This window comes from Mus musculus, chromosome 10 (assembly GCF_000001635.26).
Source record: "Mus musculus strain C57BL/6J chromosome 10, GRCm38.p6 C57BL/6J".
In the NCBI taxonomy this organism is placed as follows: Eukaryota; Metazoa; Chordata; class Mammalia; order Rodentia; family Muridae; genus Mus; species Mus musculus.
This window is the reverse complement of record NC_000076.6, coordinates 82,020,388-82,035,087: the sequence shown is the minus strand read 5'-3', so window position 1 is coordinate 82,035,087 and position 14,700 is coordinate 82,020,388. Positions and strand designations below refer to the sequence as shown.

The window sequence follows — 14,700 nt, the reverse complement described above, 5'->3', positions numbered from 1 at the left end:
CTGAAAACCATAGTACAGTGTAAAAACGTCAACTAAATAATCCTACTAATAGAGAGGCTGAGATAGGAGAAGCATGATTTCAAGATCATTATGTGGTACACAGCAAGTCACTGTCACATACAAACAAGCAGAAAATTTATATGGATTGTACCATATTGGACCTATTTCTCCAATTACCAAATTAGAGAGACCACTAGATGACAGCCAACAAATTTCTAATTCCTCATACTTTTGAATTTCAATCATTAGGGTGTGTTGGTAATATTAATTTTCATATTAAAAGATATTAAGGAAAGGTGATTGTTACTTCCTGTTAATTTTCTTGTTAGATGTGGAATTATGTTTGTGTGGGTTTGTTGAAAGATTACTTTCTTGCTTCTTCTAGGGTGTAGTTTCACTCCTTGTGTTGGTGTTTTCCATCTATTATCCTTTGTAGGGCTGGATTTGTAAAAAGATATTGTGTAAATTTGGTTTTGTCATGGAATATCTTGCTTTCTCCATCTATGGTGATTGAGAGTTTTGCTAGGTATAGTAGCCTGGGCTGACATTTGTGTTCTCTTAAAGCCTGTATAACAACTGTCCAGGATCTTCTAGCTTTCACAGTTTCTGGTGAGAAGTCTGCTGTAATTCTGATAGGCCTAACTTTATATGTTACTTGACCTTTTTCTCTTACTGCTTTTAAAATTCTTTGTTTAGTACATTTGGTGTTTTGATTATTATGTGACAGGAGGAATTTCTTTTCTGGTCCAACCTATTTGGCATTCTGTAGGCTTCTTGTATGTTCATGGGCATTTCTTTCTTTAGGTTAAGGAAGTTTTCTTCTATAATTTTGTTGAAGATATTTAGTGGCCCTTTGCATTGGGAATCTTCACTTTCTTCTGTCCTGAATTTCCTGGATGTTTTGGGTTAGGAATTTTTGCATTTTGTATTTTCTTTGACCATTGTGTCGATGTTTTCTATCTGCACCTGAGATTCTCTTTCTATCTGTTGGTGATTTTTACATCTGTAACTCCTAATCTCTTTTCTAGGTTTTCCATCTCCAGGGTTGCCTCCATTTGTCATTTCTTTATTGTTTCTATTTCCACTTTTAGGTCTTGGATGGTTTTGTTCAATTCCTTCACCTGTTTGATTGTGTTTTCCTGCATTTCTTTAAAGGGTTTATGTGTTTCCTCTTTAGGGGCTTCTGTTTGCCTGTCTTCTCCTGTATTTTTTAAGGGAGTTATTTATGTCTCCTTTAAGGTCTTCTATCATCTTCATGAGATAGTATTTTAGGTCAGAATCTTGCCTTTCAGGTGTGTTAGGGTATCTAGGGCTTATTGTGGTGGGAGAACTGGGTTCTAGTGATGCCAAGTTATTTTGCTTCTGTTGCTTATGTTCTTGTGCTTGTCTCTTGCCATCTGGTTATCTCCTGGTGTTAACTGGCATGGCTATCTCTGACTGGAGCAGGTAGAGCTCTGTGGTGAGATGGTCTCGAGTAGGCCTCCTGGGGGGTAGAGAGTGCTGTCTCTGTTTAGGAGGGCCTCCTGTGTCCCTAGTTAGGGCAGGCCTCCTTTGTCCCTGGTTATAGCCAGCCTTCTGGTATATAGACAGGCTCTGTGTTGTGGGAGTCAGGAGCTCCAGATCTGCTCCTGGTGGAGTTACAGACTGGAAGGAAGATGGGGCTCTAGCAGAGTGGATAGATCCCACATTTGTTGGGCTCTGTGAGTATCCCACCTGGGGCAGGTACTGAGGTGGGGGGTCTCACCTGTGTCCCTGGTTACGTCAGACCTCCTGGGAGACAGACTGTTTGTGGGATGTGAGAGGGGTGGTGCAGGAATATCCTATCTGCCTCAGGTGGAGTTGCAGACTAGAAGCAATATCCTTGTTTTTAATAGCTAAATAGTTTTCCATTGTGTAAATGAACCACATTTTCTGTATCCATTCTTCAGTTGAGGGACATCTAGGTTGTTTCCAGTTTCTGGCTAGCATGAGTAAAGCTGTTATGAACATAATGGAACATGTGTCCTTGTGGTATGATGGAGCATCTTTTGGGTATATGTCCTGGAGAGGTATAGCTGATTCTTCAGATAAAACTATTTCCAATTTTCTGAAAACCACCAGATTGATTTCCAGAGGGGTTGTGTGTTGCTGGAATTATCAATCCTAATAAGCCCATATAAAAAACACACAATCAGTCTGGGCCAGTGCCCTGAGCAGAGCTTGGGCGCAAACTCCACAGCCAGTTCCACAACACCCAGGGCAGCTCCACTCCCAGGCTTTCTAACACGCCCAGGATCCCAGGAGCTTGATCATACCAGGATCTCAAGGTCCCAGAGGCAGCTTGACTCCCAGGAGCTTGGACACACCCAGGATCTTAGGATTACAGGATCCCAGAATCCAGGATCATAGAGACAGCTTGACAGTTCTGACACAACCAGGATCACAGGAAGGACGAGCTCCAGTCAGATACAGTCAGGGCAGGTAACACTAGTGATAACCAGATGGCGGGAGACAAGCATAAGAACATAAGCAACAGAAACCAAGGTTACCTGGCATCATAAGAACCCAATTCTCCCACCATAGCAAGTTCTGGATACACCAATACACTGGAAAAGCAAGATTCAGATCTAAAAATCACTTCTCATGATGATGATAGAGGACTTTAAGGACCAAGATGCCTAACAGTGGGGAACTGGATCCAGAAGAGGCCATCTCCTGTAGCCAGACAGCCCCCAGTGAGGGATGTTTCCACCATGCCCAAAAACTTTGACCCAAAATTTTTCAGGTCTAAAAGAAATGCAGGGGCAAAGATGGAGCAGAGACTGAAGGAATGGCCACCTAATAACCAGCCCAACTTGAGCCCCATCCCATGAGCAAGCATCAATCCCTGAAACTAGTAAAGATACTCTCTTATGCTTGCAGACAGAAGCCTAGCAGGAGAGGCTCTACCCAGCAGCCAAACATTGGATGGGGCTCAAAGACTCTTATGGAAGAGTTGGGGGAAGGACTGAAGGGCAAGCTTGGGCTGGACCAAATGCTCCCAGCACATATGTAGCAGATGTGCTGCTCATTCTCTATGTGGGTCTGCCAACTAGACCAAGGGCTATTCCTAAAGCTGTTGCCTGACTGTACAATCCATTCCCGAAAAGGGCTGCCTTGTCTGTTCTCAGTGGGAGAAGATACACCTAACACTGTAGAGATGGGATGCACAGGATGGGGGATACCCAATTGGGCCCCATCCTCTCTGAGAAAATAGGAGGGGAAGTAGGGGAATGACTCTGGGAGGGGACTGAGTGGAGGCAGTGATGAGTATGTGAAGGAAGGAAGGAAGGAAGGAAGGGAGGGAGGGAGGGAGGGAGGGAGGGAGGGGGGAGGAAGGGAGGGAAGGAGGGAGGGAGAGAATGAGGGAGGGAGGGAAGGAGGGAGGGAGGGAAGGAGGGAGGGAGGGAAGGAGGGAGGGAGGAAGCAAGCAAACAAGCAAGCAATCTCAGATTAGCTGGGATTCCTACCAGAGGCGGATATAAAGACTGAAGTGGCAGAACTTCCAGAGGAGGAAGGGGCACATAAGTCCATCCACAAAACCTTACACAAAACACAAAATTTATCTTGCCAACATAACGTGTAGGGATAAAGATGGAGCAGACAACAGCCAGCCAATGACTGCCCGGAATTAAGACACACAGCATGTGAGAGAGCCAACCCCTGACACTATTAGTGATACTCTGCTATGCTTCCAAACAGGAACCTAGCATAACTGTCTCCTGAGAGGCTTCACCCAGCAGCAGATGGAGATGGATACAGAGACGCACAGGCAAACATCAGGCAGAGCCCAGGGAGTCGTGTGGAAGAGTGGGTAATGAAAGTGAGCAACTCAGACGGATCAAAGACACCACAAGAAGACCCACAGAGTCAAGTAATCTGGTACCTTGGGAGCTCACAGAGCCTGAAACACCATCCAGGGATCATGCAGGAACTGGAGCTAGATTCCCCACCCATTTGTAGCAAATGTACTGCTTGGTCTTATTGTGGATCCCCTAGCAAGTAAAACAAAGGCTATCTCAGTCTCTGTTCCCTGATATTGGATCCCCTCTCCCCAAACACTTGTTGTTCTCTTTCCTGTTAACACAAATACAGAGCCTCTCTCCCAAAATAGCATGTCCTTGATCCAGCAACCCAAAGTCATCAAAAGTATATAGATTGATTTAATTTAGCAGCCTGTTTTTTATTTAGGTCTGCTCTACTTTGTCCTCTCAGATAGAGGATGTGTAATACCATTATAGCCACCAAACTTACAATCACCTTAAAATTTTGATAATTAAAATAACTGAAAACAATTATTATTATTTATTGAGATAGGGTTTCTCTGGGTAGCCCAAGTTAACCTGGATTTGTTTATAGATTAGATTGACTTCAAACTCATAAGAAACCATGCCTTTGTCTTCTAAGCATTGAGATGAAAAGTCTGGGTTTATTTCTTTACCTATATATCCTTAAAAACATTTAAAGCAATTTCCATTTATTTCTGTCTTCTATCCTTAAAAACAAAGTAATTTTTATTTATTTCTCCCTTTTTATAGAGATAAATGTCTCTGTAAATAAACATACTTACATCCTCTTTCTCTTTATATAAATTGAATTAATATCCTTTTCTATATTATTATATTATTTAAATTCCTATCTATTTACTATATGAGCCTACTTTCAGGGCACCATAAGTGTCATGTGCTAGGCTAAGCAGTCCCAGCATTCCCGTGGAGCCCACATTGAAAGAACCTGGTTGCTTATGATAGTACTGACATCTTTATGAAGGTGAACATCAATACCTCAATATGGAGTTACTTCAATTATGACAGGCTAGCCACTGGGTGAGAAATGCCCTGATTTCATCTGAGGACAGAATGCTGTCCAAGAAGGACAAACACAAGATAAACAACTACAAAGCTCTGCCAAAATAGGATAAGCTAATTCTTCATAATTCCTACTTCACTTAAGGTCTGTCAAATGTTCTGAGCCAAGAGACTAAAATTAGATACTCCAATATTAGAAAAATATTGGGGGCCTTCTGGTCCACTCGAGCACCGGGGTGCCTTGCCAGCGGAGTCTCCGGACACCCGCAAGGGTCCACACAGGATTCCCCACGGGATCCTAAGACCTCTAGTGAGTGGAACACAACTTCTGCAGGAGGCAGGTTCGAACAACAGATATCTGGGCACCTTCCCTGCAAGAAGAGAGCTTGCCTGCAGAGAATACTCTGACCACTGAAACTAAGGAGAGAGCTAGCCTCCCAGGTCTGCTTATAGAGGCTAACAGAGTCACCTGAGGAACAACCTCTAACCAGAGACAACTATAACAGCTAGCTTCAGAGATTACCAGATGGCAAAAGGCAAACGTAAGAATCCTACTAACAGAAATCAAGACCACTCACCATCATCAGAACGCAGCACTCCCACCCCACCTAGTCCTGGGCACCCCAACACAACCAAAAATTTAGACCCAGATTTAAAAACATTTCTCATGATGATGGTAGAGGACATCAAGAAGGACTTTCATAACTACCTTAAAGAAATACAGGAGAGCACTACTAAAGTGTTACAGGTCCTTAAAGAAAAACAGGAAAACACAACCAAACAGGTAGAAGTCCTCAAAGAAAAACAGGAAAACACATCAAAACAGGTGATGGAAATGAACAAAACCATACTAGAACTAAAAAGGGAAGTAGACACAATAAAGAAAACCCAAAGTGAGGCAACGCTGGAGATAGAAACCATAGGAAAGAGATCTGGAACCATAGATGCGAGCATCAGCAACAGAATACAAGAAATGGAAGAGAGAATCTCGGGTGCAGAAGATTCCATAGAGAACATCGGCACAACAATCAAAGAAAATACAAAATGCAAAAGGATCCTAACTCAAAACATCCAGGAAATCCAGGACACAATGAGAAGACCAAACCTACGGATAAAAGGAGTGGATGAGAATGAAGATTTTCAACTTAAAGGGCCAGCAAATATCTTCAACAAAATAATAGAAGAAAACTTCCCGAACATAAAGAAAGAGATGCCCATGATCATACAAGAAGCCTACAGAACTCCAAATAGACTGGACCAGAAAAGAAATTCCTCCAGACACATAATAATCAGAACAACAAATGCACTAAATAAAGATAGAATATTAAAAGCAGTAAGGGAGAAAGGTCAAGTAACATATAAAGGCAGGCCTATCAGAATTACACCAGACTTTTCACCAGAGACTATGAAAGCCAGAAGAGCCTGGACAGATGTTATACAGACACTAAGAGAACACAAATGCCAGCCCAGCCTACTATACCCAGCCAAACTCTCAATTACCACAGATGGAGAAACCAAAGTATTCCACCCAAAACCAAATTCACACATTATCTTTCCAAGAATCCAGCCCTTCAAAATATAATAACAGAAAAAAAAAATACAAGGACAGAAATCACGCCCTAGAAAAAGCAAGAAAGTAATCCCTCAACGAACCAAAAAGAAGACTGCCACAAGAAAAGAATGCCAACTCTAACAACAAAAATAAAAGGAAGCAACTATTACTTTTCCTTAATATCTCTTAATATCAACGGACTCAATTCCCCAATAAAAAGACATAGACTAACAGAATGGCTACACAAACAGGACCCAACATTCTGCTGCTTACAGGAAACCCATCTCAGGGAAAAAGACAGACACTACCTCAGAGTGAAAGGCTGGAAAACAATTTTCCAAGCAAATGCTCTGAAGAAACAAGCTGGAGTAGCCATTTTGATATTGAATAAAATCGACTTCCAACCCAAAGTTATCAAAAAAGACAAGGAGGGACACTTCATACTCATCAAAGGTAAAATCCTCCAAGAGGAACTCTCAATTCGGAATATCTATGCCCCAAATGCAAGGGCAGCCACATTCATTAAAGACACCTTAGTAAAGCTCAAAGCACACATTGCACCTCACACAATAATTGTGGGAGACTTCAACACACCACTTTCATCAATGGACAGATCGTAGAAACAAAAACTAAACAGGGACACAGTGAAACAACAGAAGTCATGAAACAAATGGACTTAACAGATATCTACAGAACATTTTATCCTAAAACAAAAGGATATACCTTCTTCTCAGCACCTCACAGGACCTTCTCCAAAATTGAACATATAATTGGTCATAAAACAGGCCTCAACAGATACAAAAATATTGAAATTGTCCCATGCATCCTATCAGACCACCATGGACTAAGGCTGATCTTCAATAACAACATAAATAATGGAAAGCCAACATTCACGTGGAAACTGAATAACACTCTTCTCAATGATACCTTGGTCAAGGATGGAATAAAGAAAGAAATTAAAGACTTTTTAGAGTTTAATGAAAATGAAGCCACAATATACCCAAACCTTTGGGACACAATGAAAGCATTTCTAAGAGGGAAACTCATAGCTCTGAGTGCCTCCAATAAGAAACGGGAGAGAGCACACACTAGCAGCTTGACAACACATTTAAAAGCTCTAGAAAAAAAGGAAGAAAATTGACCCAAGAGGAGTAGACGGCAAGAACTAATCAAACTCAGGGGTGAAATCAACCAAGTGGAAACAAGAAGAACTATTCAAAGAATTAACCAAACGAGGAGTTGGTTCTTTGAGAAAATCAACAAGATAGATAAACCCTTAGCTAGACTCACTAGAGGGCACAGGGACAAAACCCTAATTAACAAAATCAGAAATGAAAAGGGAGACATAACAACAGATCCTGAAGAAATCCAAAACACCATCAGATCCTTCTACAAAAGGCTATACTCAACAAAACTGGAAAACCTGGACGAAATGGACAAATTTCTGGACAGATACCAGGTACCAAAGTTGAATCAGGATCAAGTTGACCATCTAAACAGTCCCATATCCCCTAAAGAAATAGAAGCAGTTATTAATAGTCTCCCAGCCAAAAAAAGCCCAGGACCAGATGGGTTTAGTGCAGAGTTCTATCAGACCTTCAAAGAAGATCTAATTCCAGTTCTGCACAAACTATTTCACAAAATAGAAGTAGAAGGTACTCTACCCAACTCATTTTATGAAGCCACAATTACTCTGATACCTAAACCACAGAAAGATCCAACAAAGATAGAGAACTTCAGACCAATTTCTCTTATGAATATCGATGCAAAAATCCTCAATAAAATTCTCGCTAACCAAATCCAAGAACACATGAAAGCAATCATCCATCCTGACCAAGTAGGTTTTATTCCAGGGATGCAGGGATGGTTTAATATATGAAAATCCATCAATGTAATCCATTATATAAATAAACTCAAAGACAAAAACCACATGATCATCTCGTTAGATGCAGAAAAAGCATTTGACAAGATCCAACACCCATTCATGATAAAAGTCTTGGAAAGATCAGGAATTCAAGGCCCATACCTAAACATGATAAAAAACAATCTACAGCAAACCAGTAGCCAACATCAAAGTAAATGGAGAGAAGCTGGAAGCAATCCCACTAAAATCAGGGACTAGACAAGGCTGCCCACTTTCTCCCTACCTTTTCAACATAGTACTTGAAGTATTAGCCAGAGCAATTCGACAACAAAAGGAGATCAAGGGGATACAAATTGGAAAAGAGGAAGTCAAAATATCACTTTTTGCAGATGATATGATAGTATATATAAGTGACCCTAAAAATTCCACCAGAGAACTCCTAAACCTGATAAACAGCTTTGGTGAAGTAGCTGGATATAAAATTAACTCAAACAAGTCAATGGCCTTTCTCTACACAAAGAATAAACAGGCTGAGAAAGAAATTAGGAAAACAACACCCTTCTCAATAGTCACAAATAATATAAAATATCTTGGCGTGACTCTAACTAAGGAAGTGAAAGATCTGTATGATAAAAACTTCAAGTCTCTGAAGAAAGAAATTAAAGAAGATCTCAGAAGATGGAAATATCTCCCATGCTCATGGATTGGCAGGATCAACATTGTAAAAATGGCTATCTTGCGAAAAGCAATCTACAGATTCAATGCAATCCCCATCAAAATTCCAACTCAATTCTTCAACGAATTAGAAAGAGCAATCTGCAAATTCATCTGGAATAACAAAAAACTTAGGATAGCAAAAACTCTTCTCAAGGATAAAAGAACCTCTGGTGGAATCACCATGCCTGACCTAAAGCTTTACTACAGAGCAATTGTGATAAAAACTGCATGGTACTGGTATACTGACAGACAAGTAGAACAATGGAATAAAATTGAAGACCCAGAAATGAACCTACACACCTATGGTCACTTGATCTTTGACAAGGGAGCTAAAACCATCCAGTGGAAGAAAGACAGCATTTTCAACAAATGGTGCTGGCACAACTGGTTGTTATCGTGTAGAAGAATGTGAATCGATCCATACCTATCTCCTTGTACTAAGGTCAAATCTAAGTGGATCAAGGAACTTCACATAAAACCAGAGACACTGAAACTTATAGAGGAGAAATTGGGGAAAAGCCTTGAAGATATGGGCACAGGGGAAAAATTCCTGAATAGAACAGCAATGGCTTGTGCTGTAAGATCGAGAATTGACAAATGGGACCTCATGAAACTCCAAAGCTTCTGCAAGGCAAAAGACACCGTCAATAAGACAAAAAGACCACCAACAGATTGGGAAAGGATCTTTACCTATCCTAAATCAGATAGGGGACTAATATCCAACATATATAAAGAACTCAAGAAGGTGGACTTCAGAAAATCAAATAACCCCATTAAAAAATGGGGCTCAGAACTGAACAAAGAATTCTCACCTGAGGAATACCGAATGGCTGAGAAGCACCTGAAAAAATGTTCAACATCCTTAATCATCAGGGAAATGCAAATCAAAACAACCCTGAGATTCCACCTCACACCAGTCAGACTGGCTAAGATCAAAAATTCAGGTGACAGCAGATGCTGGCATGAATGTGAAGAAAGAGGAACACTCCTCCATTGTTGGTGGGATTGCAGGCTTGTACAACCACTCTGGAAATCAGTCTGGCGGTTCCTCAGAAAATTGGACATAGTACTACCGGAGGATCCCGCAATACCTCTCCTGGGCATATATCCAGAAGATGTCCCAACCGGTAAGAAGGACACATGCTCCACTATGTTCATAGCAGCCTTATTTATAATCGCCAGAAGCTGGAAAGAACCCAGATGCCCCTCAACAGAGGAATGGATACAGAAAATGTGGTACATTTACACAATGGAGTACTACTCAGCTATTAAAAAGAATGAATTTATGAAATTCCTAGCCAAATGGATGGACCTGGAGGGCATCATCCTGAGTGAGGTAACACATTCACAAAGGAACTCACACAATATGTACTCACTGATAAGTGGATATTAGCCCAAAACCTAGGATACCCAAGATATAAGATACAATTTGCTAAACACATGAAACTCAAGAAGAATGAAGACTGAAGTGTGGACACTATGCCCCTCCTTAGAAGTGGGAACAAAACACCCATGGAAGGAGTTACAGAGACAAAGTTTGGAGCTGAGACGAAAGGATGGACCATGTAGAGACTGCCATATCCAGGGATCCACCCCATAATCAGCATCCAAACGCTGACACCATTGCATACACTAGCAAGATTTTATCGAAAGGACCCAGATGTAGCTGTCTCTTGTGAGACTATGCCGGGGCCTAGCAAACACAGAAGTGGATGCTCACAGTCAGCTATTGGATGGATCACAGGGTTCCCAATGGAGGAGCTAGAGAAAGTAGCCAAGGAGCTAAAGGGATCTGCAACCCTATAGGTGGAACATTATGAACTAACCAGTACCCCGGAGCTCTTGACTCTAGCTGCATATGTATCAAAAGATGGCCTAGTTGGCCATCACTGGAAAGAGAGGCCCATTGGACACGCAAACTGTATATGCCCCAGTACAGGGGAACGCCAGGGCCAAAAAAATGGGAATGGGTGGGTAGGGAAGTGGGGGGGGAGGGCATGGGGGACTTTTGGGATAGCATTGGAAATGTAATTGAGGAAAATATGTAATAAAAAATATTTTAAAAAAATATTGGGGACTGTCCAGACAGTCAACTGTCTCTGCCAATTATTTAAATTTTAAAAACTATGTTGTTACACTTCTTACATAATCAGATATTTATTCCTTCTCAAATCTCTGATGAGATTAAAAACTAAATATAATCTCATAATTAAAAAATTATTTAACATTAAAAAATTCTAGATTTAAAAAGAATTTTCAGGTGACAATATAAGTTAAAATCAAAATAATTAAGATATAAAATTATAAACACATTAAGATAGATAATAAAATACTTTATCTAAATTGCCAAATATAATATACTAGACATTATAAATATATACCTTATAATTTACATAATTATTATAATTACATTCAATTTATAATGAAGAAAAAAAAAAGCCTTTTACAACCCAGACACAGGGTTTCTACCCGGCATTTGACCATTTCATTCCCAGGAAACAGACACCACCTCTATATTTACAATAAGCCTTAAACAGCACAAGGGTTGGGAAGACACTTGCCCTCTGTTATTAGAGTCTACTTTTTACTGATAACACTGAGTCATTACTTACTACTTACTATGTTCTATCTTGGCTGTTCTTAACTCCAGTTGGCCAGCCCTCAGGGCCACTGTTGTATGGCTCACCTAACCCATGGTGGCTTCTCTTTCTTCCTCTTGCACCTTCTTCATGATTCTCTGACCACAGGCCCAGGGACATTCTAACCCCACCTATGTCCCTTTGGCCCGGCTATTGGCTGTTGGCACCTTTATTTACCAATCAGAAATAACTTGGGGGCAGGGTCACTGGGGCTATATGTAGACTCTAGGTCTTGGAGGCCCACATTTGACATTACAATAAACAGCAAGACCAGACCTCAACAGATTAAAGAGTTATAGAATTACAACACATAGGTCCAGAAGGCATAGTTGTTTTTCTTCTGGGATGGGAGGGTTATCCTGGAACTTGGAAGCCCAGGAACCATATAGCTCTGAAGGAAAAAGTATCTCAGTAGAAGGCCATCCTGAGACATGGGAGCTCAGAAATCACACAGCTCTGAAGGAAGTCTCAGTAGAAGCATTGCAGATCCCAAGGGAGGGCCTCAGCCATGCTCCTTCTTCACTTGTACTCTTCATTGCTTCTTTGTTTTCTCAGCACCTTCTGACAACAGAGTAACACCAGGCAGAAAATCTCATGAAAGAGATTTATGGGAGGCTCTAGGATGTGGAGGATGTGGATGGTGATGACTCCAGGGGTAACTGCCCTGTGATTCCAGGAGTAGGAACCAGGGAACTGGACAAAGGGCAGGGCTTTTCAGTGCAGGGATTTCCGGATTGAATATTGGGGGAAATTCAAGTCCTGAGCTTGGGGAGTTCAGGGGTTGGTGGGGTTTTGTGAAAAGCTCGGGCATTGGTAGGTTTTCATGATCAGGGATTTGTGGGATTATTTCGTCCCTTTTCCTAGCAACTGCCCATGGGTTAGGGTGGGAAACCCTTCCTGGATATAGCTGGCTTTTGTTGAGGCACCATCTCTGTGGAACTGCTGGGGAGCATGGAGGGGGAGGCTGGAGAGGAGGTGCTGCCACTGTGGACAGTTCCTGTGGGACAGCTCTTACAGTGGTGTTTCATGAAGGCAGTAGGCTGAGGCAGAAAAGGTGTCACCACCGTGGACAGCTCTTGAGGGGCAGCTTCTGCTGAAGCTGGAAAAATGATGAAACCCTATGGACAGCTCCTGTGACACCACCACCCCACCACCAACCCCGCCCCAGGCTGAGATGCCATAGTGCTGCCATTTTGATGAGAGCTGCCATTTTTGACAGCTCTTGAAGAGCATCTTACTAATGCCATAGGCTGGGGCAGGAAGGATTGCAGCCCCTGCACCCTCCTAACCTCCCCTGTCCTCTGTTCCTCATGTTGTTTCAGGCCCCTGATAATCTACAAGAGCCAGCTTTTCTCTTCCCTCAGGCACAGAATCTTCTCACAAGTCACAAGCATCCTAATTGTCCTGTCCCCTACCCACAAGGCAACACCACTTTAGGTGAGGTCTCTAGAACTATGCCATCCTGAGTGTGAGGCAGAGTCTCACTCGACCCTATGCTACCCCTATCCCTTATAGATAGGTAATGGTGTGCTTGCCAGAAGCTGGGGTGTGGGGGGCTTCCTCTTCTTGGGGGCCCCTTGCTCTTCATGGTTGGACACTGAGTTCTTCCACAAAGAGAAATAGGACATGGGGCCAGGCCAGGATACACATAGATACAATGTGAGCCATGCCCCCCCCCCAGCTCCTAATCTTTTTAGGCTATTTACATAAAACCTGCTGAGTTCCCTTTATCCTGTGCTTTTTGCTTTTTTCTCCTCTTTTTTCTTTTTCCTTTTCTTTTTTTTTTTTTGTGGGTGCAGCAAACTTTATTGATGGTATTCAAGAGAGTAGGGAGGGCTCCCTAGGCCCCTCCTGTTATTATGGGGGTCTAGGGTGGAAACTGTGAGGGAGATGCTCAGTGTACGGGACCAAGTTGGGATAGGGACTCCTCAGCAACCGAGGGCCTCTCTCTTGCTCTCAGTGTCCTTGCTAGGTGAGTGGTCCAGGGTTTCTTACTCCTTGGAGGACATGTAGGCCATGAGGTCTACCACCCCGTTGCTGTAGCCATCCCAGGAAATGAGCTTGACAAAGTTGTCATTGAGAGCAATACCAGCCCCGGCATCAAAGGTGGAAGAGTGGGAGTTGCTATTGAAGTTGCAGGAGACAATCTGGTCCTCAGTGTAGCCCAGGATGCCCTTCAGTGGGCCTTCACCACCTTCTTGATGGCTTCATACTGGGCAGGTTTCTCCAGGCGTCACGTCAGATCCACCACACATTGAAGGTAGGAATATGGAAGGCCATGCCAGTGAGCTTCCCTTTCAGCTCTGGGATGACCTTGCCCACAGTCTTGGCAGTACCAGTGGATGCAGGGATGATGTTCTGGGCAGTCCCATGGCCATCACACCACAGCTTTCCAGAGGGGCCATTCACAGTCTTCTGAGTGGCAGTGTTGGAATGAACCGTGGTCATGAGCCCTTCCACAATGCCAAGGGGGCTAAGCAATTGGTGGCACAGGATGTATTGCTGACAATCTTGAGTGAGTTGTCATATTTCTTGTGGTTCACACCCATCACAAACATGGGGGCATCAGCAGAAGGAGCAGAGATGATGACCCTTTTGGCTCCACCCTTCAAGTGGGCCCCGTCCTTCTCCATGGCAGTGATGATGCCAATAGACTCCATGACACACTCAGCACCGGCATCACCCCATTTGATGTTAGCGGGGTCTCACTCCTGAAAGATGGTGATGGGCTTCCTTTTGATGACAAGCTTCCTATTCTCGGCCTTGACTGTGCCATTGAATTTGCCATGGGTGGAGTCATACATATAGACCATGTAGTTGAGGTCAATGAAGGGGTCGTTGATGGCAACAATCTCCACATTGCCATGTGGAGAGAAGACAGCAGCCCTGGTAACCAGGCGCCCAATACGGCCAAATCCGTTCACACCAACCTTTACCATTTTGTCTACAGGACAAGAATAGCACTGTACAAGAAGATGCCACTGTCTCTGGAACAAGGAGGAAGAGAGAGCCTTGGTTTTTCGAGATAGGATTTTCCTATGTAGCCCTGGCTATCCTGGAACTCACTCTGTAGACCAAACTGGCCTCAAACTCTGAAATTCA

The 14,700-nt window shown here is 42.7% G+C and overlaps 1 pseudogene; it reads right to left on the bottom strand.

Moving 5' to 3' along the window:
• On the bottom strand, positions 13,375-14,563 carry Gm8170 (predicted gene 8170; annotated as a pseudogene).